Here is a 10,007-nt window from a genome sequence, read left to right on the forward strand (position 1 = left end):
CAGGAATGTGACGTCACTGTCCCTAGCTCAGTCTGTGCTCCGCCAAAGGGGACTTCCCTGGAATCCCGGGGCCTCCCCATCAGTGGGAGACCCCCCTTTGTGTCCCAGGACCACCCTGGGGTGCAGGGAGGAAGACAGGGGAGTAGAGAGACAAGCCCTCTCTCAGCACTGGACGGCAAGGAAGTGCTACATCTGGTACAAGCCCTGGGGTCTCAAGGCACAGCCTCCGGGGTACAGGGACCACAGAGCCCAGTCAAGAGCCCAGGCGGGCCTCAGCAGGACGCCTCCCCTTTCCCTGGGGTCCGCAGAGGCCCACGTGTACTTCTGGCGCTCTGGGGGTTAGTGGGGAAGAGACGGGGTGCTGGCTTACACGAGGATTTTCTGTATCCACGTTTACAGCTCTAAGGTTGCTGGACTGGACAGTCATGCCTGCAGAGGGGGCAGCTGCTCGGCATAGCACTGCTGCGGGGGGTGGGGGGCGGGAGGAGGTGACGAGAGGGGCATTTTGATCACTGCCCAGTGCCGTAAAAGGGAATAAACACCTGGCTCAGAGGAAAACAAAAAAACACCAAAAAAGACAGTTCTTAAGTCACGTTTAATAAACTCAGAGTCCCGGCTAGGTGCCTAGGCCTGTGTGCCCCCATGGGGCCGGGGACCACTCCTGGTGCGGCTCCCAGCCCGGTCCCAAGGCTGCCACCTGACCCCGGGGCCAGCAGGCTGGGCCTGAGGCCAGTACTTCCTGTCTGAAATGGGGGAGCACTGGCCGTTTCCAGTAAGGTTTCGGAAGATACATTGTGTCAGGTGAGCAAAGAGTGCCATCAGCTAAAGGGCAGTGCCCAGCTGCTGAGGGCCTGTCTCCCTGACCACTGCCTGGCTTCTATGCGGGGCCTGGGGACAGAGCGGGCGGCCGCCCTGAGCCCTGCACCTGTGGACAGGGTGGGGCAGCACCTCTGCGAGATGCTGGGGTGAGACAAGTTTGCCAGGGCACACACTCGGTCTTTTATTTTAAAGGTAACAACCAGAACACTAACTAAAGTCTGCTACCAGGAAACAGTCCAGGATAAAAAATGGAGAAATACAGTGGCATTCTCTAAGGCTAAGGTGAAAGGGCAAGGAGTTCCCAGCTGGGACGGCCAGCTGCTGCCTGGTGCACTCTGGTGCGTTCACGCAGCTTCGGATGTCACGGGTGTGTACACAGATACGTCATGGTCCTCGTGAGCACGACACGCTAAAGCTACATATACCTCTTTAGAAGGTGTATGTAGACCATTTCATGTCTCTGTTGGCAAGTAAAACAGGTAAGCCACGGCATCTAAGTTTGAGATCCAAGCGTCTACACAAGGTAAAGACCACCACTGAGTGCTAGTCACTCTCAACAGGTGAGTACAGTGACCCGCTCACCCTGGTCTAACCTACCCGCCCACGCTTGGAGTACCGAAGGCTCCGCAGCGCGGCGGCCTCCTGGGAAGTGCCCACACGCCGTAAGGCCCACAGGGCTTGGTCCTAACCTACTCCTTCCTGGCTGGCAGTTTCCATGAACTGAATCCTAGCACCTCTGGAACAAGGAACGTTCCTCATTGATCCTAGCCACAAACAGGCTGCCGGTCAATACCCACCGCAGGGTGGGGCCAGCCTTTCAGGTGAGAAACACAAAAGGGAGACCCTAGTTAGGGAAAACTTTCTTTAGGTTTCTGCCACAGGAGCAAATGGCTCACCAGAAAGACAGTGAGAGGGGAAGTAAGGGATTCCCCCCGCAGGGGCCCAGGATGGCCTGCACCATCCCCTTTCCTCCTGGGATTTTGGGAACACACCCAGGAATGCACCTGGCACGACCCTGCCGGGTACAGGATTCAAACCGCGGTCTGCCATGTGGGAGCCCAGCACCCCAGCCTCAATCTGTCACCTGCTGGCCACTAGGGAGACTTTCTTAATGGGATCCGAGAATTAAGGCCTCGCGGAGATGCGCCCTCCTGGCACCCTGGTGTCCAAACCCAAGGGCAACAGCAAACCGCCTGCAAACGCATTTTGTTTTTAAGGTTTTCGCCTCGGGGTGCGAATGTTCAAACCCTGCCGGTGACAGGGAGGGAGGCAGGCCGGGAGTGAGAAATCACCCCAGCCATCCCTCCTGCACTCTCCTCCCCGGATTGTGGACCTGCACGCACATACGACCAGATAGGCAAGAGTCGCCAAGCCTGGGCCCCGAGCTGTGGGCGGCTGGCTCCCACAACCCATCTCTGCGTTTCGGAGCCAGAGCAAGGTCAGGGGGCGCGGCACGGCAGGTGTGTGCGGCGCAGGCACCTCGTTTACAGGGGCCACCCCCTCGGGCACGCGGAACTGAGCCCGAGGCCCAGACTCACAGTCTCAGCAGGCCCTGCAAGTCACCTTCGCAGAAAACCGGAGCCCAGGCGCTCACTCCAACCCCTCCCCGGGAAGACAAGGCCTCCCCCCTCCGAGGCCCCGCACGTCCAAGGCGCGCATCGCCAAGGAGCCACTGTGATGCCACAGCCAAGGACAGCCACGCGGGAAATGGCCTCGGAGCACCAGACCCTGGCAAGGGGCAGCTTCCGGTGGGAAAGAGGCGGAAGGCGGACACCCGGCTGCCCACCGCGCCGCGGCCTCGCCCTGTCTCCGCGCTGCGCTCCGGTGACGGTGGAGAAAGCGGCCCACCACCTCCCCACCCCACTCCACTCACCGCGGCCCGCGGGCCTCTCGGCCCCGCGCGGGCGGAGGATGCACTGGGCCGGGCCGCCGCGCAGGCGCCGTGGCCGGGGCCACCCTGGGGCGAGAAGGCCCGTTTCACTTCTCCTCTGCGGGACCGCATTTCCTAAACTCCCAGGCGCAGCGGGGTGTGGCCAGGGTTTCTCCTGGGCGCGTGGGCCCCACTCCTACCCCTGGCCGAGTCCACGGGAGGGCAGACAGCAACCACCGTCGGGAGAGTGGGGACGGCCCTTCCTCCTTCCTGTCACTCGTGCTAACAGGACACCCATCTGTTGTCCCCAGATACCTCGGGAAAGGGGCAGCGAGGTCCCCAGAGGTAGTGCACAGGCCCGCGGCTTCTTCCAGCCTGCGCCGGGGCTGGGGCCGGCGTGCTCCCGGGCTTGCTCTCCAAAGGGACGAGGCAGCCGCTGTGCCCAGGCCGACGCCCCGGAACCACCCCGGGCAGAAAGGGCTCCAGACTTCGTCCTGGCTGTGGATAGGTGTGGGCGCTGCGGGCGCTGGAGCCAGCAGTGTGACCTTGGCTGAGGCAGAAGGAAAGTCGGAAAGTGGGACACCGCGGGGTGGGGTGGGACACGACGACCACGGGAGCCCACCCGAGGAGGGCAGCCCTGCCCAGAGACACCTGGAGGGATTCCAGCTCCCAGGTGCAGGCAGGCTGGGCAGGCAGCGAGGAAGGACACGCACACGGGTGGGAGGGCAGCAGGCCCCGCCGTCCACGTAGCAATCCCAGAGGACCTTCCCGCAGGTTCCCAGGGTGCTCCCCCTCCTTCCCCGGACTGACCGCGCCAGGGCCCCCGGTTTACCTGCGGCTGCCTCTCTTGGGCATACAGGGTTTACAGGCCTTGTACTGGCATGTTTCCTTTTCATTTAAATAGTAAACCCAGAGGAGGAAATAAAAAGCCTCTGACTGTCAAGAAATTCTTCCACCCCATTCACAAAAATCCCACACTGCAGATTCACAACTGGGGCGGCTGCGAAGGACAAGTGCTGTCCTGGGCAATTCTGCTGGTGGGACTCAAACGCCACTAGAGTGAGCGTGTGTGGATGCAGGACCTGCCGCCCAGCCAGGGGAGTTCACAACAGTGCAAAACCGAGAACGTGGCAGTTCAGGCTCCGTTCCAAGGCCCCCTGTTCCCGCAGTGAAGGCGGGCGGCGAAAAGCCGTAGGCAGCAGTGTGCTGCCTCTAGGCCTCCGGAGCAGCAGCTGGACCTGAGCGGGGCCTGCAAGCAATGGGCGTGTCTGCCCCCTCCTCCCTGGCCAGGGACACCTTCAGGATCCTAGCCACCCCTCACTGTCCACAGCAGGGAACCCCATCTTCCAGGGGCCCACCTCAGCCACAGTCCAGAGCTGGCCAACAGAACCAGGGCCACCCCCATTCACCGTCTGACCCTCATTTCCAACAAGGGCTGCCTTGTTCTTCTCACTGGGTTCCAGGCCCCGAGGTAGAATTAACTCTGGTGGAATGAATGGGGATTGCAGAGTACACCCCCAGTCTAACAGGGAACCCACGTAGATCCCAGGCAAAGCAATCCAGTATTTTCTGATGCCCAGCAGATGCTCCCACTGCTGTCAATTTTCCTGAGAAACTGATGGGTTTCCACGCCTCTCAGTAGAGGCCAGGTGCCTGGCATCACCTCTCAGCAAACCTGCACGCACTTCACGGTCAGTTCGCCAATGCCAGGTGCATCCCAGCCGGCCGCCACTCTGCCAGACCCACTAGTGTCTGGGCCCCGCCAGAGAGAGGTCACTGTTCCTAACCACGTCCCACTGTGCCCCCGGCAAATGGACCCGTGCATCTCAACTCCGCAGCCCGACACCACCCATCACCCGGTGCGGCTTGGAGCCCACGAGCCAGTGGGGAGGCTGAGACCTGGCGGGATGGAAGAGGGGAACCTTGCAATGGGAAGGCCTGTGGGAACCCATGGGGGAGTGAAAAGCTACCTGTCGGCAGGAGCAAAGGGTAATCATTCACTTTTCTACCCTCAGTCAAGAGCAAACATGTGAGGGGCAGGAGGGCAGGGGAGTAGGTGGGGAGAGCCCACTGCCGCCGCCATGCCCACACTGGGCGTTCTCAGAGACCTACACTCAGAATACTTTTCAATTAGAAAGGCAGCAGGGGGGGGGGGTCTCTGGACCCCTGGCCTCCGAGCTGCGGAGGGGGCCATGGATGGATGGCAGCTGCCGCAAGCACAGCAGAGCTGCGGGGAGCAAAGGTGAAGCGGGAAGTGTGTTTAGCACCGCCATTTTCCAGAGCCTAGCCAGGATAAGCCAAAGAGTTCTTCTACCCTCGCGATAAAACACTAGTGTTGGGACCAGCAGGTGGCGTGGTGGTTAGGGGCGCTGGACTACGACAATGGCTGACCATGGTTCGAGTCCCAGACATGGTGGCTTTGCCTTCTCGTGCTTTCTTTCTTTCTCTCTCTCTCTCTCTCTCGCTACCACTGGTAAAAATAAAATAGATAAATAAAATTAAATAATTCTTTAAATAAAAAAACCACGAGTGTCATTGAAGTTAGAGTGATGGCCTGAATCCTGGTTCATCACTCCCAGCCACTGAGGATACTGAATGTTACGTTTTCCTTTTGAATTCAGTGAAAATTAATTTTTAAATTGTTTTCCAGAAGTATGTGCCTTCCACGATCCCCGGCTCTCCATGTGGCAGCCCACTCCTGCAACAGGGGCAGGCGGGCGTGCACCCAGCACACTCAGGAGGGTCTGTGGACTTGAACTAGAGCCTTCCACAGGGACTGCCTCAACCACTCCACAGGAGGGAAGCACAGACACAGGTCACATCTTGGGGGGGTGGCGCTGTACTCACACAGCTATAATGTAAGAGTTTTTCTCCCCTCTCAAATGAAAACACTTTACAAGTGGAAAGGCAGGGCCAGCAGGTGGCATGGGGGTAAAGGTGCTGAACTCCCATGTGGTTGACAGCGGTTGGGTCTCGGGTCTTCACGTGTGTGTCATGCCCAAAAATCTGAGTGGAGACGGGAGTGTGGTGTGCCCCACCCCCCTACCCCTCACCTTCTCGAGTGCATGCACCCTCCAGCAAAAGCCTTTAGGGGAGGGGCTTTTTGAAGCTGGGTCTAACAGTGAGCCTGTAGAACCGAGATCAGACCAGCACTGGGTATATCGTGTAAGTTACTGTCCTGGCCCAGCTCCCGGAAGCGAGCTGGGGAAACTGAGAGGCGCTGTACTGGAAGGAGACAGAGCCCACTGCTGTGCAACAACGTCGGGACCCCGGGGGCCACAGAGCAGGGCGTGGCAGATGTCCTGGCGCCCATACTTCTGGGCAAGCTTCCATCCATGGCAGGGGGCTGGCTGCAAGTGCCCAGAGACGGCAGAGCACGCTGTCTTCCAAAAGGGGTGCCACTGACGATCTTGGACTTTGGCATCTTAGGGGCTGGGAGGTCAGGGGTGTGCGGCCTAGAACGAATCCCCAGTAGGTATCCTGGCCTGTGATGCCAGCAAGTACAAGCTATCAGGGACTTCTGAAAGGGACCCAAACAGGGGCTTCAACTGCGTTCTGAATTCTGACCAAACCATACCCATAAATTACCCTTCCTATACCATCAGCGTTTTGAGTTCCAAACAGAACCAATTGTTTCTGAGATTTAGAAACGGACGTTCCAAAGGAGAAATACGACCAGCACACACCTGCCTACTGGTGAGGCCAGAACACCGCCTTCCACGGCTGCGGAGAGAAACAGGAGTAGCCGTGGAAGCGGAAGCAGAAACGAGGTCTGCACTGGCCCCAGCCTGGCGCCTCATCACAACAGCCGTGTGTACCCCCAAACAGCCCTGAGCACATGTGGATGTGGCTACACACACACGACCACACACGTGCACGATCTGTTTGCTAATGAGATAAAAAAGGTCAGATCCCGAACCACTAATTGTGAATCAAGTCCCGACCAGCCAGGTCTTCAGCACACGTCGAAGCTCGTGAAGAGTATGAGCCATTCCGCCGAAGGGTCCGTGAGACCCTCACCTCGCGGGTGCACTGGAAGACGAGGCTACCCTCTCAGCCCAGCTGCATCTGTCCCACGTGACAGCACGTTCAACACTTTATGACTACATTTCAGAAAAGGGAAAGGTTTGGGAAGAGGGAAAAAAAAAAAAAAAACAAGAAAATATTACCCTTGCTCTTACTGAAGCAAAGGTACTCAGGACGTGACCAGTGGCCTGGTCTAACCGCGTGGTCTAGAAGGGAAAGGAAACCAGGCAGGCAGGGGGGGTGGGCAGCCCACTGAGCAGCCGGCCCCATGCCACAGGGCAGGTGCGGCAGCACTGAAGATACCCACTGGGCCTCTCACCAGCAAACCTAAGCTGACGCCAGGAAATTATGACCTACCTGCGCTCATGACTCTGGCAAGCGACAAATGAGGGGTTTGTAAATCTCCCCCAAACTCAAGTGTTGATTTTTTTTTTGGCGGGGGGGGCAACTTTCTGAAAGCCAGGGGCTCCCATATGCAGGGCTTGGTTTTAGGCTTTTGGGTTTCAGGAGCACTACCATCCCTCCTTATCCAGTTTCATCTCCTACCATTTCAGTTACCTACGGTCAACTTCAGTCCAAAGATATGAAAGAAAACAATCCTTAAGTTCTTTTTAAGAGATTTTTTTGCTATGGGGCACTTGTGCTCGCTAGAGAGACAGAAACAGAGAGCCAGAAAGCAAGAAAAACCCCCGGGGAATGGCCACGCCGATATCCCTTCTCCTCCAGTCTCCTCTCGGGATCTCAGGCACGCACACACACCCATCGTGAGTTTTAAGCCGCTGGATTCAGGACTCAAACTGTGGTCCACCGAGTGGCAGTCCAGTGAAGTAACCATTACGCCATCTGCTGGTTCCAGTTTTTTTTTCTTTTTTTAAAAGAGGCTTTTGACTTAGGGCACTTGCACTCGCCAGAGGGACAGGGAGAAGGAGAGAAAGAAAGAGAGACAGTTAGAAGGAAAATGAGAAATCATCTCTGGGGATCGCCATGCTGCAATCCTTCCTCCATTCTCCTCCCAGCATCTTGGGCATGCACGCACAGCGCCTGGCGTGGGTTCAAGCCACTGGTCTGGGACTCGAACCAGAGTTAGCCGTAATCCAGCCACGTAACCACTATGCCATCTGCTAGCCCCACACTTCTAAACTGGTGCCACTGTACAGTGCAATGAAATCTCACGCCACCCAGGTCTGTCCCACAGGGACGTGACCATCTGGACGGCTACCCACCCACCATTCAGTCAGCAGACGATCACAGCACCCACTGCCTGGGTTCAAGTGACCCTGGCTTTAGTCGGTGGCCCCAAGCATAGGAGTAGCCATGCTGGCATATTTTAGAACTGCACTGTTCACTTTCTCGTTCTTAAGCTTTCCAATCACACCACTGGAGCGTCTCCCAGGGAAACAGCACCCCAATGGGGCGTGGTCACAACACACCCTCTCCACCCTGTCAGGATGTGGGGAAGAGCCTGCGTGCACCAGGCGGCTGGGGCCGGGATGCAAATGGCAAGCAGGACCCGACCCGCTCTGCAGTGTCTCGCCTGTGCTACGGGCAGTCCCCGCTGTGCCTCATGCACACACCACACGTGACCATGGGCTCGAGCAGGGAAGACAGTGCAGGAGGGGTTTGGCGGTGTCTTCGGTTTCAGCACCCACCAGGGGTCTTGAAAGCATCCCGTGGCTAAAGCAAAGGCGGGGTCCTGTTAAAAACACCTACGGGCTAAGGATGTGCTGTAAAACACAGCTGAAAGCCATCTCCTGAACAGTCTCCAATCAGGAAAGGAAGCAGGCTGTCTTATTCTCAAAGGGCTTTTTCCCATTTTAAAGACTCACTAAACCTTGGGACAAGCAGTTAGCATAATGGCTATCTCGCTGGACTCCCATGTAGTTGACCGTGGTTCAAGTCCCGGACCTGGTAGCTTAAACTCACGCCAGGCGCGTGTGCTGTGTGCCCAAGATGAGAACGGAGGAGAAAGGACTGCAGCATGGCCATCCCCGCTGGGGGGTGATTTCTCGCTTTCTGTCTCTGTCTCTCTGAGTGCACGACCCCTATAGCAGAAACCTCCCCCCCCCCGGGGGTGAAAAAGAATGGCTAGTCTTTCGAAACAGGACACCTCAAGTTCATGGCCACCAGTTGCTTGCTTGCAGAGGTTCCGCTCTGTCCATCTGGTGCCCTCTTGGCACCCAGTGGGCCTCCGGTCCCGAGTCCCCCTCCCCTGCCTGGAAGCACCCATGTGGCCGGCTGTCCCGCAGCCTAGGGGTGAACACACTGGCGTCTTCCAGCTGCCAGGCTCTCCCATCTTTGCGCCACACACTCCGTGGGGACCCCGGGCAAGCCTGGCTCCTGTGCCTGCCCATGTCCACCCAGCGCGGACTCTGGCCTCTGCACGTGGAGTTGCCAGGGCACATCAAGGCCCGCCAGGAGCAAGCGAGCGGCCTGGCTGCCCTCCCGAGGCGCCCACCCGCCCAGGCTGGCAGGACCCTGTGCCCACCTCCTCCAGCAGCGCTGAGCCGATGGCTCCCATTCCGGCCGCCACTCTTCCCTGCTCTGTCCTCAAGAACTGTCCCTGGGGGCTGCCCGAGGACACAGCTCATCGCAGCCTCCTGAGTGGCGGGTTCTCTGAATACTCGTCAACCCTCCATCCCAGCCTTCACCTCTCCTTGGAGCTTCAGAAGCACCTGGAGTACAACTTGGTCCCCAACCCCTTCCCCAGCTGGCCCCAGTGTCGAGGGTCACTCTGGACACCGCTCCTCCCTGGGCGTGCACACCCAGGCTGGACGCTCCCTCTTCCACCTTTGCTCCCCCACTTTCAGTCAAGGTCCTCAAGGTCACGTGCTCAGTCAGTACTGAGCTCTGCCCTGTCCTGCCCTGGCAGAGCTTCTCCCGCCCTGGCCAGTCCAGACCCAGGCCGGCCGTTCCCGCAGCTTCTGGCTTCCGGTCTGCCTGCGGCTGTGCCCTAAGAGGGGACCGACCCAGGAGCAGGGAGGAGAGGAAGGCCTCAGCCTTCCAGCGGGCTGACCAGGGCGCAGGGAGACCAGCCTGCCTTTCCAGGGAGCCTAGGACCCGAACCCAGGCCTCCCCTGTGGCCCCAGCCTATCAGGCATCATTAGGGGACCACGTGAGCAGAGACGAGCCACCAACCGAGATTTCCAGGGAAGGTCTGCTCAAGGAAGGTTTCCCCGAGAGTAGGGACTAGGGGCCGGCCCGCGGGAGCGTTTCACACGCAGGGCCAGGGCGGGCCGAGGTGGAGCTGCGACCCCGCTAACTGCACGGGACGCGGGGCTGCCAGAGGGCGTGC

At 58.8% G+C, this 10,007-nt stretch overlaps 1 protein-coding gene across 1 annotated transcript in view; it reads right to left on the minus strand.

Moving 5' to 3' along the window:
• The window catches only part of DIDO1 (death inducer-obliterator 1), a gene marked incomplete in the record, with an annotated part of 41,785 nt that extends 39,078 nt beyond the window's left edge, over positions 1 to 2,707 (minus strand). Inside the window, 1 exon segment of the mRNA XM_027767690.1 lies at positions 2,693 to 2,707.
• Between the last annotated feature and the right edge of the window lie 7,300 nt (positions 2,708 to 10,007).

The sequence above is a fragment of the Tupaia chinensis genome, unplaced genomic scaffold, assembly GCF_000334495.1.
Source record: "Tupaia chinensis unplaced genomic scaffold, TupChi_1.0 Scaffold144472_1, whole genome shotgun sequence".
In the NCBI taxonomy this organism is placed as follows: Eukaryota; Metazoa; Chordata; class Mammalia; order Scandentia; family Tupaiidae; genus Tupaia; species Tupaia belangeri.